Consider the following 16,186-nt stretch of genomic DNA (forward strand, 5'->3'; position numbering starts at 1 on the left):
CTACTTCATCCTGGCTATTACATCAACTTAGAAGCTTCATCTGTGTTCTGTTATGCTGCTTTTAGTGTCTCCGCATACCGCAGCACGCGACATAGCTACGAAATCGATTAGTACAACCGTTTCAGAGAGAAGAGCGGCCAATGTGACGATCTGGCTTTAAGTCGATTCGATAACAAATGACGAAAACTGACGTGTTTCTCAGGTTTTTACTACATATGAACACTTTTCACATTCTCCCACGTAAATAAGCTGCTAGTCCTCCTTTTATGCAGAATGTTAAGGTCCTAGCTCATGTCGAGTGCACCAAAGCCAGCTATAAAGTCTTAATCCATACCTAAAACTTGAATTATACTATTTCTTCCTGGCTATTACATCAACTTAGAAGCTTCATCTGTGTTCTACTATGGTGCTTTTAGTGTTTCAGAATACCGCAGCACGCGACATAGCTTTGCAGACGATAAGTACAACCGTTTCAGAGAGAATAGCGGCCAATGTGACGATCTGGCTTTAAGTCGATTCGATAACAAATGACGAAAACGGACGGATTTCTAGGTTTTTATTACATATGAACACTTTTCATATTCTCCCGTGCAACTCCGCTGCTAATCCTTCTTTCATACACAATCTTAAGGTCCTAGCTCTTGTCCAACGCACCAATGCCATCTAAAAAGTCAATAATCGATACCTAAAACTTGGATTGTACTATATCTTACTGGCTATTACATCAACTTAGAAGCTTCATCTGTGTTCTACTATGGTGCTTTTACTGTCTCCGCATATCGCAGAGCGCGACATAGCTTTGCAGACGAGTAGTACAACCGTTTCAGAGAGAAGAGCGGCCAATGTGACGATCTGGCTTTAAGTCGATTCGATAACAAATGACGAAAACGGACGGATGTCTCAGGTTTTTACTACATATGAACACTTTTCACATTCTCCCGTGCAACTCGGCTTCTAGTCCTCCTTTCTTGCAGAATTTTAAGGTCCTAGCTCATGTCCAAGGTACCTAAGCCAGCTAAAAAGTCAATAATCGATACCTAAAACTTGAATTGTACTACTTCTTACTGGCTATTACATCAACTTAGAAGCTTCATCTGTGTTCTACTATTGTGCTTTTAGTGTCTCCGCATACCGCAGCACGCGACATAGCTTTGCAGACGATAAGTACAACCGTTTCAGAGAGAAGAGCGACCGATGTGACGATCTGGCTTTAAGTAGATTCGATAACAAATGACGAAAACGGACGGATTTCTCAGGTTTTTACTACATATGAACACTTCTCACATTTTCCCATGCACCACGGCTGCTAGTCCTCCGTTCATGCAGAATCTTAAGGTCCTAGCTCATGTCCAAGGCACCAAAGCCAGCTAAAAACTCAATAATCGATACCTAAAACTTGAATTGTACTACTTCTTACTGGCTATTACATCAACTTAGAAGCTTCATCTGTATTCTACTATGATGCTTTTAGTGTCTCCGCATACCGCAGCACGCGACATAGCTTTGCAGACGAGAAGTACAACCGTTTCAGAGAGAAGAGCGGCCAATGTGACGATCTGGCTTTAAGTCGGTTCGATAACAAATGACGAAAACGGACCGATTTCTCAGGTTTTTACTACATATGAACACTATTCACATTCTCCCCCGCAACTCGGCTGCTAGTCCTCCTTTCATGCAGAATCGTAAGGTCCTAGCTCATGTCCGAGTCACCAAAGCCAGCTAAAAAGTCAGTATTCAATACCTAAAACTTGAATTGTACTACCTCTTACTGGCTATTTCATCAACTTAGAAGCTTCATCTGTGTTCTAATATGGTGCTTTTAGTGTCTCAGCATACCGCAGCACGCGACATAGCTTTGCAGACGATAAGTACAACCGTTTCAGAGAGAAGAGCGGCCAATGTGACGATCTGGCTTTAAGTCGGTTCGATAACAAATGACGAAAACGGACCGATTTCTCGGGTTTTTCCTACATATGAACATTATTCACATTCTCCCGTGCAACTTGGCTCCTCGTCCTCCTTTCATGCAGAATCTTAAGGTCCTAGCTCATGTCCAAGGCACCAAAGCCAGCTAAAAAGTCAATAATCGATACCTAAAACTTGAATTGTACTACATCTTCCTGGCTATTACATCAACTTAGAAGCTTCATCTGTGTTCTACTATGGTGCTTTTAGTGTCTCAGCATACCGCAGCACGCGACATAGCTTTGCAGACGATAAGTACAACCGTTTCAGAGAGAAGAGCGGCCAATGTGACGATCTGGCTTTAAGTCGGTTCGATAACAAAAGACGAAAACGGACCGATTTCTCGGGTTTTTACTGCATATGAACACTATTCACATTCTCCTGTGCAACTTGGCTCCTCGTCCTCCTTTCATGCAGAATCTTAAGGTCCTAGCTCATGTCCAAGGCACCAAAGCCAGCTAAAAAGTCAATATTCAATACCTACAACTTGAATTGTACTACTTCTTACTGGCTATTACATCAACTTAGAAGCTTCATCTGTGTTCTACTATGGTGCTTTTAGTGTCTCGGCATCCCGCAGCACGCGACATAGCTTTGCAGGCGATAAGTACAAGTGTTTCAGAGAGAAGAGCGGCCAATGAGACGATCTGCTTTAAGTCGATTCGATAACAAGTGACGAAAACGGACCGATTTCTCAGGTTTTTACTACATATGAACATTTTTCACATTCTCCCGTGCAACTTGGCTCCTCGTCCTCCTTTCATGCAGAATCTTAAGATCCTAGCTCATGTCCAAGGCACCAAAGCCAGCTAAAAAGTCAATATTCAATACCTACAACTTGAATTGTACTACTTCTTACTGGCTATTACATCAACTTAGAAGCTTCATCTGTGTTCTACTATGGTGATTTTAGTGTCTCCGCATACCGCAGCACGCGACATAGCTTTGCAGACGATAAGTACTACCGTTTCAGAGAGAAGAGCGGCCAATGTGACGATCTAGCTTTAAGTCGATTCAATAACAAATGACGAAACCGACGGATTTCTCAGGTTTTTACTACATATGAACACTTTTCACATTCTCCCGTGCAAATCGGCTGCTAGTCCTCCTTTCATGTAGAATCATAAGGTCCTAGCTCATGTCCAAGGCACCAAAGCCCGCTAAAAAGTCAATAATCGATACCTAAAACTTGAATTGTACTACTTCTTCCTGGCTATTACAATAACTTAGAAGCTTCATCTGTGTTCTACTATGGTGCTTTTAGTGTCTCAGCATACTGCAGCACGCGACATAGCTTTGCAGACGATAAGTACAACCGTTTCAGAGAGAAGAGCGGCCAATGTGACGATCTGGCTTTAAGTCGGTTCGATAACAAATGACGAAATCGGACCGATTTCTCAGGTTTTTACTGCATATGAACACTATTCACATTCGCCCGTGCAACTCGGCTGCTAGTCCTTCTTTCAAGCAGAATCTTAAGGTCCTAGCTCATGTCCAAGGCACCAAAGCCAGCTAAAAAGTCAATATTCAATACCTAAAACTTGAATTGTACTACTTCTTACTGGCTATTACATCAACTTAGAAGCTTCATCTGTGTTCTACTATAGTGCTTTCAGTGTCTCAGCATACTGCAGCACGCGACATAGCTTTGCAGACGATAAGTACAACCGTTTCAGAGAGAAGAGCGGCCAATGTGACGACCTGGCTTTAAGTAGATTCGATGACAAATGACGAAAACGGACGGATTTCTCAGGTTTTTACTACATATTAACACTTTTCACATTCTCCCGTGCAACTCGGCTGCTAGTCCTCCTTTCATTCAAAATCTTAATTTCCTAGCTCATGTTCAAGGCACCAAAGAAGTGTAAAAAGTCAATAACCAATACCTAAAACTTTAATTGTACTACTTCTTACTGGCTATTACATCAACTTAGAAGCTTCATCTGTGTTCTACTATGGTGCTTTTAGTGTGTCCGCATACCGCAGCACGCGACATAGCTTTGCAGACGATAAGTACAACTTTTTCAGAGAGCAGAGCGGCCAATGTGACGATCTGGCTTTAAGTCGATTCGATAACAAATGACGAAAACGGACGGATTTCTCAGGTTTTTACTACATATGAACACTTTTCACATTCTCCCGTGCAACTCGGCTGCTAGTCCTCCTTACATGCAGAATCTTAAGGTCCTAGCTCATGTCCAAGGCACCAAAGCCAGCTAAAAAGTCAATAATCGATAACTATAACTTGAATTGTACTACTTCTTACTGGCTATTACATCAACTTAGAAGCTTCATCTGTGTTCTACTATGGTGCTTTTACTGTCTCCGCTTACCGCAGCACACGACATAGCTTTGCAGACGATAAGTACAACCGTTTCAGAGAGAAGAGCGGCCAATGTGACGATCTGGCTTTAAGTAGATTCGATAACAAATGACGAAAACGGACGGATTTCTAAGGTTTTTACTACATATGAACACTTTTCACATTCTCCCGTGCAACTCGGCTGCTAGTCCTCCTTTCATGCAAAATCTTAATTTCCTAGCTCATGTTCAAGGCACCAAAGAAGTGTAAAAAGTCAATAACCAATACCTAAAACTTTAATTGTACTACTTCTTACTGGCTATTACATCAACTTAGAAGCTTCATCTGTGTTCTACTATGGTGCTTTTAGTGTGTCCGCATACCGCAGCACGCGACATAGCTTTGCAGACGATAAGTACAACTTTTTCAGAGAGAAGAGCGGCCAATGTGACGATCTGGCTTTAAGTCGATTCGATAACAAATGACGAAAATGGACGGATTTCTCAGGTTTTTACTACATATGAACACTTTTCACATTCTCCCGTGCAACTCGGCTGCTAGTCCTCCTTACATGCAGAATCTTAAGGTCCTAGCTCATGTCCAAGGCACCAAAGCCAGCTAAAAAGTCAATAATCGATACCTATAACTTGAGTTGTACTACTTCTTACTGGCTATTACATCAACTTAGAAGCTTCATCTGTGTTCTACTATGGTGCTTTTAGTGTCTCCGCATACCGCAGCACGCGACATAGCTTTGCAGACGATAAGTACAACCGTTTCAGAGAGAAGAGCGGCCAATGTGACGATCTGGCTTTAAGTAGATTCGATAACAAATGACGTAAACAGACGGATGTCTCAGGTTTTTACTACATATGAACATTTTTCACATTCTCCCGTGAAACTCGGCTGCTAGTCCTCCTTTCATGCAGAATCTTAAGGTCCTAGCTCATGTCCAAGGTACCAAAGCCAGCTGAAAAGTCAATAATCGATACCTAAAACTTGAATTGTACTACACCTTACTGCCTATTACATCAACTTATAAGCTTCATCTGTGTTCTACTATGGTGATTTTAGTGTCTCCGCATACCCCAGCACGCGACATAGCTTTGCAGACGATAAGTACAAGTGTTTCAGAGAGAAGAGCGGCCAATGAGACGATCTGCTTTAAGTCGATTCGATAACAAGTGACGAAAACGGACCGATTTCTCAGATTTTTACTACATATGAACACTTTTCACATTCTCCCGTGCAACTCGGCTGCTAGTCCTCCTTTCATGCCCAATCTTAAGGTCCTAGTTCATGTCCAAGGCACCAAAGCCAGCTAAAAAGTCAATAATCGATACCTAAAACTTGAATTGTACTATTTCTTACTGGCTATTACATCTACTTAGAAGCTTCATCTGTGTTCTACTATGTTGCTTTTAGTGTCTCCGCATACCGCAGCACGCGACATAGCTTTGCAATCGATAAGTACAACCATTTCAGAGAGAAGAGCGGACAATGTGACGATCTGGCTTTAAGTCGATTCGATAACAAATGACGAAAATGGACGGATTTCTAGGTTTTTACTACATATGAACACTTTTCATATTCTCCCGTGCAACTCCGCTGCTAATCCTTCTTTCATGTAGAATCATAAGGTCCTAGCTCATGTCCAAGGCACCAAAGCCAGCTAAAAATTCAATAATCGATACCTAAAACTTGAATTGTACTACTTCTTACTGGCTATTACATCAACTTACAAGTTTCATCTGTGTTCTACTATGGTGCTTTTAGTGTCTCAGCATACCGCAGCACGCGACATAGCTTTGCAGACGATAAGTACAACCGTTTCAGAGAGAAGAGCGGCCAATGTGACGATCTGGCTTTAAGTCGGTTCGATAACAAATGACGAAAACGGACCGATTTCTCAGGTTTTTACTACATATGAACACTATTCACATTCTCCCCCGCAACTCGGCTGCTAGTCCTCCTTTCATGCAGAATCGTAAGGTCCTAGCTCATGTCCGAGTCACCAAAGCCAGCTAAAAAGTCAGAATTCAATACCTAAAACTTGCATTGTACTACCTCTTACTGGCTATTTCATCAACTTAGAAGCTTCATCTGTGTTCTACTATGGTGCTTTTACTGTCTCCGCATACCGCAGCACGCGACATAGCTTTGCAGACGATAAGTACAACCGTTTCAGAGAGAAGAGCGGCCAATGGGACGATCTGGTTTAAGTAGATTCGATAACAAATGACGTAAACGGACGGATGTCTCAGGCTTTTACTACATAGGAACATTTTTCACATTCTCCCGTGAAACTCGGCTGCTAGTCCTCCTTTCATGCAGAATCGTAAGGTCCTAGCTCATGTCCAAGGCACCAAAGCCAGCTAAAAAGTCAATATTCAGTACCTAAAACTTGAGTTGTACTACTTCTTACTGGCTATTACATCAACTTAGAAGCTTCATCTGTGTTCTACTATGGTGCTTTTAGTGTCTCCGCATACCGCAGCACGCGACATAGCTTTGCAGACGATAAGTACAACCGTTTCAGAGAGAAGAGCGGACAATGTGACGATCTGGCTTTACGTCGATTCGATAACAAATGACGAAAACGGACGGATTTCTCAGGTTTTTACTACATATGAACACTTTTCACATTCTCCCGTGCAAATCGGCTGCTAGTCCTCCTTTCATGCAGAATCATAAGGTCCTAGCTCATGTCCAAGGCACCAAAGCCAGCTAAAAAGTCAATAATCGATACCTAAAACTTGAATTGTACTAATTCTTACTGGCTATTACATCAACTTAAAAGCTTTATCTGTGTTCTACTATGGTGCTTTTAGTGTCTCCGCATACCGCAGCACGCGACATAGCTTTGCAGACGATAAGTACAACCGTTTCAGAGAGAAGAGCGGCCAATGTGACGATCTGGCTTGAAGAAGATTCGATAACAAATGACGAAAACGGACGGATTTCTAGGTTTTTACTACATATGAACACTTTTCATATTCTCCCGTGGAACTCCGCTGCTAATCCTCCTTTCATGCAGAATCTTAAGGTCCTAGCTCATGTCCAAGGCACCAAAGCAAGCTAAAAAGTCAATAATCGATACCTAAAACTTGAATTGTACTACTTCTTACTGGCTATTACATCAACTTAAAAGCTTCATCTGTGTTCTACTATGGTGCTTTTAGTGTCTCAGCATACCGCAGCACGCGACATAGCTTTGCATAGCTTTGCAGACGATATCTCCAACTTTTTCAGAGAGAAGAGCGGCCAATGTTACGATCTGGCTTTAAGTCGATTCGATAACAAATGAACAAAACGGACGGATTTCTCAGGTTTTTACTACATATGAACACTTTTCACATTTTCCCGTGCAACTCGGCTGCTAGTCCTCCTTTCATGCAGAATCTTAAGGTCCTAGCTCATGTCCAAGGCAACAAAGCCAGCTAAAAAGTCAATAATCGATACCTAAAACTTGAATTGTACTACTTCTTACTGGCTATTACATCAACTTAGAAGCTTCATCTATGTTCTACTATGGTGCTTTTAGTGTCTCCGCATACCGCAGCACGCGACATAGCTTTGCAGTCGATAAGTACAACCGTTTCAGAGAGAAGAGCGGCCAATGTGACGATCTAGCTTTAAGTCGATTCAATAACAAATGACGAAACCGACGGATTTCTCAGGTTTTTACTACATATGAACACTTTTCACATTCTCCCGTGCAAATCGGCTGCTAGTCCTCCTTTCATGTAGAATCATAAGGTCCTAGCTCATGTCCAAGGCACCAAAGCCAGCTAAAAAGTCAATAATCGATACCTAAAACTTGAATTGTACTACTTCTTCCTGGCTATTACATCAACTTAGAAGCTTCATCTGTGTTCTACTATGGTGCTTTTAGTGTCTCAGCATACCGCAGCACGCGACATAGCTTTGCAGACGATAAGTACAACCGTTTCAGAGAGAAGAGCGGCCAATGTGACGATCTGGCTTTAAGTCGGTTCGATAACAAATGACGAAAACGGACCGATTTCTCAGGTTTTTACTGCATATGAACACTATTCACATTCTCCCGTGCAACTCGGCTGCTAGTCCTCCTTTCAAGCAGAATCTTAAGGTCCTAGCTCATGTCCAAGGCACCAAAGCCAGCTAAAAAGTCAATATTCAATACCTAAAACTTGAATTGTACTACTTCTTACTGGCTATTACATCAACTTAGAAGCTTCATCTGTGTTCTACTATAGTGCTTTCAGTGTCTCAGCATACTGCAGCACGCGACATAGCATTGCAGACGATAAGTACCACCGTTTCAGAGAGAAGAGCGGCCAATGTGACGATCTGGCTTTAAGTAGATTCGATAACAAATGACGAAAACGGACGGATTTCTCAGGTTTTTACTACATATTAACACTTTTCACATTCTCCCGCGCAACTCGGCTGCTAGTCCTCCTTTCATGCAAAATCTTAATTTCCTAGCTCATGTTCAAGGCACCAAAGAAGTGTAAAAAGTCAATAACCAATACCTAAAACTTTAATTGTACTACTTCTTACTGGCTATTACATCAACTTAGAAGCTTCATCTGTGTTCTACTATGGTGCTTTTAGTGTGTCCGCATACCGCAGCACGCGACATAGCTTTGCAGACGATAAGTACAACTTTTTCAGAGAGCAGAGCGGCCAATGTGACGATCTGGCTTTAAGTCGATTCGATAACAAATGACGAAAACGGACGGATTTCTCAGGTTTTTACTACATATGAACACTTTTCACATTCTCCCGTGCAACTCGGCTGCTAGTCCTCCTTACATGCAGAATCTTAAGGTCCTAGCTCATGTCCAAGGCACCAAAGCCAGCTAAAAAGTCAATAATCGATAACTATAACTTGAATTGTACTACTTCTTACTGGCTATTACATCAACTTAGAAGCTTCATCTGTGTTCTACTATGGTGCTTTTACTGTCTCCGCTTACCGCAGCACACGACATAGCTTTGCAGACGATAAGTACAACCGTTTCAGAGAGAAGAGCGGCCAATGTGACGATCTGGCTTTAAGTAGATTCGATAACAAATGACGAAAACGGACGGATTTCTAAGGTTTTTACTACATATGAACACTTTTCACATTCTCCCGTGCAACTCGGCTGCTAGTCCTCCTTTCATGCAAAATCTTAATTTCCTAGCTCATGTTCAAGGCACCAAAGAAGTGTAAAAAGTCAATAACCAATACCTAAAACTTTAATTGTACTACTTCTTACTGGCTATTACATCAACTTAGAAGCTTCATCTGTGTTCTACTATGGTGCTTTTAGTGTGTCCGCATACCGCAGCACGCGACATAGCTTTGCAGACGATAAGTACAACTTTTTCAGAGAGAAGAGCGGCCAATGTGACGATCTGGCTTTAAGTCGATTCGATAACAAATGACGAAAATGGACGGATTTCTCAGGTTTTTACTACATATGAACACTTTTCACATTCTCCCGTGCAACTCGGCTGCTAGTCCTCCTTACATGCAGAATCTTAAGGTCCTAGCTCATGTCCAAGGCACCAAAGCCAGCTAAAAAGTCAATAATCGATACCTATAACTTGAGTTGTACTACTTCTTACTGGCTATTACATCAACTTAGAAGCTTCATCTGTGTTCTACTATGGTGCTTTTAGTGTCTCCGCATACCGCAGCACGCGACATAGCTTTGCAGACGATAAGTACAACCGTTTCAGAGAGAAGAGCGGCCAATGTGACGATCTGGCTTTAAGTAGATTCGATAACAAATGACGAAAACGGACCGATTTCTCAGGTTTTTACTACATATGAACACTTTTCACATTCTCCCGTGCAACTTGGCTCCTCGTCCTCCTTTCATGCCCAATCTTAAGGTCCTAGTTCATGTCCAAGGCACCAAAGCCAGCTAAAAAGTCAATAATCGATACCTAAAACTTGAATTGTACTATTTCTTACTGGCTATTACATCTACTTAGAAGCTTCATCTGTGTTCTACTATGTTGCTTTTAGTGTCTCCGCATACCGCAGCACGCGACATAGCTTTGCAATCGATAAGTACAACCATTTCAGAGAGAAGAGCGGACAATGTGACGATCTGGCTTTAAGTCGATTCGATAACAAATGACGAAAACGGACAGATTTCTAGGTTTGTACTACATATGAACACTTTTCATATTCTCCCGTGCAACTCCGCTGCTAATCCTCCTTTCATGTAGAATCATAAGGTCCTAGCTCATGTCCAAGGCACCAAAGCCAGCTAAAAAGTCAATAATCGATACCTAAAACTTGAATTGTACTACTTCTTACTGGCTATTACATCAACTTACAAGTTTCATCTGTGTTCTACTATGGTGCTTTTAGTGTCTCAGCATACCGCAGCACGCGACATAGCTTTGCAGACGATAAGTACAACCGTTTCAGAGAGAAGAGCGGCCAATGTGACGATCTGGCTTTAAGTCGGTTCGATAACAAATGACGAAAACGGACCGATTTCTCAGGTTTTTACTACATATGAACACTATTCACATTCTCCCCCGCAACTCGGCTGCTAGTCCTCCTTTCATGCAGAATCGTAAGGTCCTAGCTCATGTCCGAGTCACCAAAGCCAGCTAAAAAGTCAGAATTCAATACCTAAAACTTGCATTGTACTACCTCTTACTGGCTATTTCATCAACTTAGAAGCTTCATCTGTGTTCTACTATGGTGCTTTTACTGTCTCCGCATACCGCAGCACGCGACATAGCTTTGCAGACGATAAGTACAACCGTTTCAGAGAGAAGAGCGGCCAATGGGACGATCTGGTTTAAGTAGATTCGATAACAAATGACGTAAACGGACGGATGTCTCAGGCTTTTACTACATAGGAACATTTTTCACATTCTCCCGTGAAACTCGGCTGCTAGTCCTCCTTTCATGCAGAATCGTAAGGTCCTAGCTCATGTCCAAGGCACCAAAGCCAGCTAAAAAGTCAATATTCAATACCTAAAACTTGAGTTGTACTACTTCTTACTGGCTATTACATCAACTTAGAAGCTTCATCTGTGTTCTACTATGGTGCTTTTAGTGTCTCCGCATACCGCAGCACGCGACATAGCTTTGCAGACGATAAGTACAACCGTTTCAGAGAGAAGAGCGGACAATGTGACGATCTGGCTTTACGTCGATTCGATAACAAATGACGAAAACGGACGGATTTCTCAGGTTTTTACTACATATGAACACTTTTCACATTCTCCCGTGCAAATCGGCTGCTAGTCCTCCTTTCATGCAGAATCATAAGGTCCTATCTCATGTCCAAGGCACCAAAGCCAGCTAAAAAGTCAATAATCGATACCTAAAACTTGAATTGTACTACTTCTTACTGGCTATTACATCAACTTAGAAGCTTTATCTGTGTTCTACTATGGTGCTTTTACTGTCTCCGCATACCGCAGCACGCGACATAGCTTTGCAGACGATAAGTACAACCGTTTCAGAGAGAAGAGCGGCCAATGAGACGATCTGGCTTTAAGTCGATACGATAACAAGTGACGAAAACGGACCGATTTCTCAGGTTTTTACTACATATGAACACTTTTCACATTCTCCCGTGCAACTCAGCTGCTAGTCCTCCTTTCATGCAGAATCTTAAAGTCCTAGCTCATGCCCAAGTCACCAAAGCCAGCTAAAACGTCAATATTCAATACCTAAAACTTGAATTGTACTACTTCTTACTGGCTGTTACATCAACTTAAAAGCTTCATCTGTGTTCTACTATGGTGCTTTTAGTGTCTCAGCATACCGCAGCACGCGACATAGCTTTGCAGACGATATCTCCAACTTTTTCAGAGAGAAGAGCGGCCAATGTTACGATCTGGCTTTAAGTCGATTCGATAACAAATGAACAAAACGGACGGATTTCTCAGGTTTTTACTACATATGAACACTTTTCACATTTTCCCGTGCAACTTGGCTGCTCGTCCTCCTCTCATGCAGAATCTTAAGGTCCTAGCTCATGTCCAAGGCAACAAAGCCAGCTAAAAAGTCAATAATCGATACCTAAAACTTGAATTGTACTACTTCTTACTGGCTATTACATCAACTTAGAAGTTTCATCTGTGTTCTACTATGGTGCTTTTAGTGTCTCCGCATACCGCAGCACGCGACATAGCTTTGCAGACGATAAGTACAACCGTTTCAGAGAGAAGAGCGGCCAATGTGACGATCTGGCTTTAAGTCGATTCGATAACAAATGACGAAAACGGACCGATTTCTCAGTTTTTACTACATATGAACACTTTTCACATTCTCCCGTGCAAATCGGCTGCTAGGCCTCCTTTCATGCAGAATCATAAGGTCCTAGCTCATGTCCAAGGCGTCAAAGCCAGCTAAAAAGTCAATAATCGATACCTAAAACTTGAATTGTACTACATCTTCCTGGCTACTACATCAACTTAGAAGCTTCATCTGTGTTCTACTATGGTGCTTTTAGTGTCCCAGCATACCGCAGCACGCGACATAGCTTTGCAGACGGTAAGTACAACCGTTTCAGAGAGAAGAGCGGCCAATGTGACGATCTGGCTTTAAGTCGATTCGATAACAAATGACGAAAACGGACGGATTTCTAGGTTTTTACTACATACGAACACTTTTCATATTCTCCCGTGCAACTCCGCTGCTAATCCTCCTTTCATGCAGAATCTTAAGGTCCTAGCTCATGTCGAAGGCACCAAAGCCAGCTAAAAAGTCAATAATCGATACCTAAAACTTGAATTGTACTACTCCTTACTGGCTATTCCATCAACTTAGAAGCTTCATCTGTGTTCTACTATGGTGCTTTTAGTGTCTCCGCATACCGCATCACGCGACATAGCTTTGCAGACGATAAGTACAACCGTTTCAGAGAGAAGAGCGGCCAATGTGACGATCTGGCTTCAAGTTGATTCGATAACAAATGACGAAATCGGACGGATTTCTCAGGTTTTTACTACATATGAACACTTTTCATATTCTCCCGTGCAACTCCGCTGCTAATCCTCCTTTCATGCAGAATCTTAAGGTCCTAGCTCATGTCCAAGGCACCAAAGCCAGCTAAAAAGTCAATAATCGATTCCTAAAACTTGAATTGTACTACTTCTTCCTGGCTATTACATCAACTTAGAAGCTTCATCTGTGTTCTACTATGGTGCTTTTAGTGTCTCAGAATACCGCAGCACGCGACATAGCTTTGCAGACGATAAGTACAACCGTTTCAGAGAGAAGAGCGGCCAATGTGACGATCTGGCTTTAAGTCGATTCGATAACAAATGACGAAAACGGACGGATTTCTAAGTTTTTACTACATATGAGCACTTTTCATATTCTCCCGTGCAACTCCGCTGCTAATTTCCTTTCATGCAGAATCTTAAGGTCCTAGCTCATGTCCAAGGCACCAAAGCCAGCTAAAAAGTCAATAATCGATACCTAAAACTTGAATTTTACTACTTCTTACTGGCTATTACATCAACTTAGAAGCTTCATCTGTGTTCTACTGCCGGCCGCGGTGGTCTCGCGGTTCTAGGCGCGCAGTCCGGAATCGTACGGCTGCTACGGTCGCAGGTTCGAATCCTGCCTCGGGCATGGATGTGTGTGATGTCCTTAGGTTAGTTAGGTTTAAGTAGTTCTAAGTGCTAGGGGACTGATGACCACAGCAGTTGAGTCCCATAGTGCTCAGAGCCATTTGAACCATTTTTTTGTGTTCTACTATGGTGATTTTAGTGTCTCCGCATACCGCAGCACGCGACATAGCTTTGCAGACGAGAAGTACAACCGTTTCAGAGAGAAGAGCGGCCAATGTGACGATCTGGCTTTAAGTCGATTCGATGACAAATGACGAAAACGGACGGATGTCTCAGGTTTTTACTACATATGAACACTATTCACACTCTCCCGTGCAACTCGGCTGCTAGTCCTCCTTTCATGCAGAATCTTAAGGTCCTATCTCATGTCCAAGGTACCAAAGCCAGCTAAAAAGTAAATAATCGATACCTAAAACTTGAATTGTATTACTTCTTACTGGCTATTACATCAACTTAGAAGCCTCATCTGTGTTCTACTATGGTGATTTTTGTGTCTCCGCATACCGCAGCACGCGACATAGCTTTGCAGACGATAAGTACAAGCGTTTCAGAGAGGAGAGCGGCCAATGTGACGATCTGGCTTTAAGTCGGTTCGATAACAAATGACGAAAACGGACCGATTTCTCAGGTTTTTACTACATATGAACACTTTTCACATTCTCCTGTGCAACTCGGCTGCTAGTCCTCCTTTCATGCAGAATATTAAGGTCCTAGCCCATGTCCAAGGCACCAAAGCCAGCTAAAAAGTCAATAATCGATACCTAAAACTTGAATTGTACTACTTCTTCCTGGCTATTACATCAACTTAGAAGCTTCATCTGTGTTCTACTGTGGTGCTTTTACTGTCTCCGCATACCGCAGCACGCGACATAGCTTTGCAGACGATAAGTACAACCGTTTCAGAGAGAAGAGCGGCCAATGTGACGATTTGGTTTTACGTCGATTCGATAACAAATGACGAAAACGGAGGGATGTCTCAGGTTTTTACTACATATGAACACTTTTCATATTCTCCCGTGTAACTCCGCTGCTAATCCTCCTTTCATGCAGAATCTTAAGGTCCTAGCTCATGTCCAAGGCACCAAAGCCAGCTAAAAAGTAAATAATCGATACCTAAAACATGAATTGTACTATATCTTCCTGGCTATTACATCAACTTAGAAGCTTCATCTGTGTTCTACTATGGTGCTTTTACGGTCTCCGCATACCGCAGCACGCCACATAGCTTTGCAGACGATAAGTACAGCCGTTTCAGAGAGAAGAGCGGCCAATGTGACGATCTGGCTTTAAGTCGATTCGATAACAAATGACGAAAACGGACGGATGTCTCAGGTTTTTACTACATATTAACACTATTCACAATCTCCCGTGCAACTCGGCTGCTAGTCCTCCTTTCATGGAGAATCTTAAGGTCCTAGCTCATGTCCAATGTACCAAAGCCAGCTAAAATGTCAATAATCGAGACATAATACTTGAATTGTATTACTTCTTACTGGCTATTACATCAACTAAGAAGCCTCATCTGTGTTCTACTATGGTGATTTTAGTTTCTCCGCATACCGCAGCACGCGACATAGCTTTGCAGACGATAAGTACAACCGTTTCAGAGAGAAGAGCGGCCAATGTGACGATCTGGCTTTAAGTCGATTCGATAACAAATGACGAAAACGGACGGATTTCTCAGGTTTTTACTACATATGAACACTTTTCACATTCTCCCGTGCAACTCGGCTGCTAGTCCTCCTACATGCAAAATCTTAATTTCCTAGCTCATGTCCAAGGCACCAAAGAAGGGTAAAAAGTCAATAACCGATACCTAAAACTTTAATTGTACTACTTCTTACTGGCTATTACATCAACTTGGAAGCTTCATCTGTGTTCTACTATGGTGCTTTTAGTGTGTCCGCATACCGCAGCACGCGACATAGCTTTGCAGACGATAAGTACAACTTTTGCAGAGAGAAGAGTGGCCAATGAGACGATCTGGCTTGAAGTCGATTCGATAACAAATGACGAAACCGACGGATTTCTCAGGTTTTTACTACATATGAACACTATTCACATTCTCCCGTGCAACTCGGCTGCTAGTCCTCCTTTCATGCAGAATCTTAAGGTCCTAGCTCATGTCCAAGGCACCAAAGCCAGCTAAAAAGTCAATAATCAATACCTAAAACTTGAATTGTACTACTTCTTACTGGCTATTACATCAACTTAGAAGCTTCATCTGTGTTCTACTGCCGGCCGCGGTGGTCTCGCGGTTCTAGGCGCGCAGTCCGGAACCATGCGGCTGCTACGGTCGCAGGTTCGAATCCTGCCTCGGGCATG

This window comes from Schistocerca gregaria, unplaced genomic scaffold (genome assembly GCF_023897955.1).
Source record: "Schistocerca gregaria isolate iqSchGreg1 unplaced genomic scaffold, iqSchGreg1.2 ptg000327l, whole genome shotgun sequence".
NCBI lineage: Eukaryota > Metazoa > Arthropoda > Insecta > Orthoptera > Acrididae > Schistocerca > Schistocerca gregaria.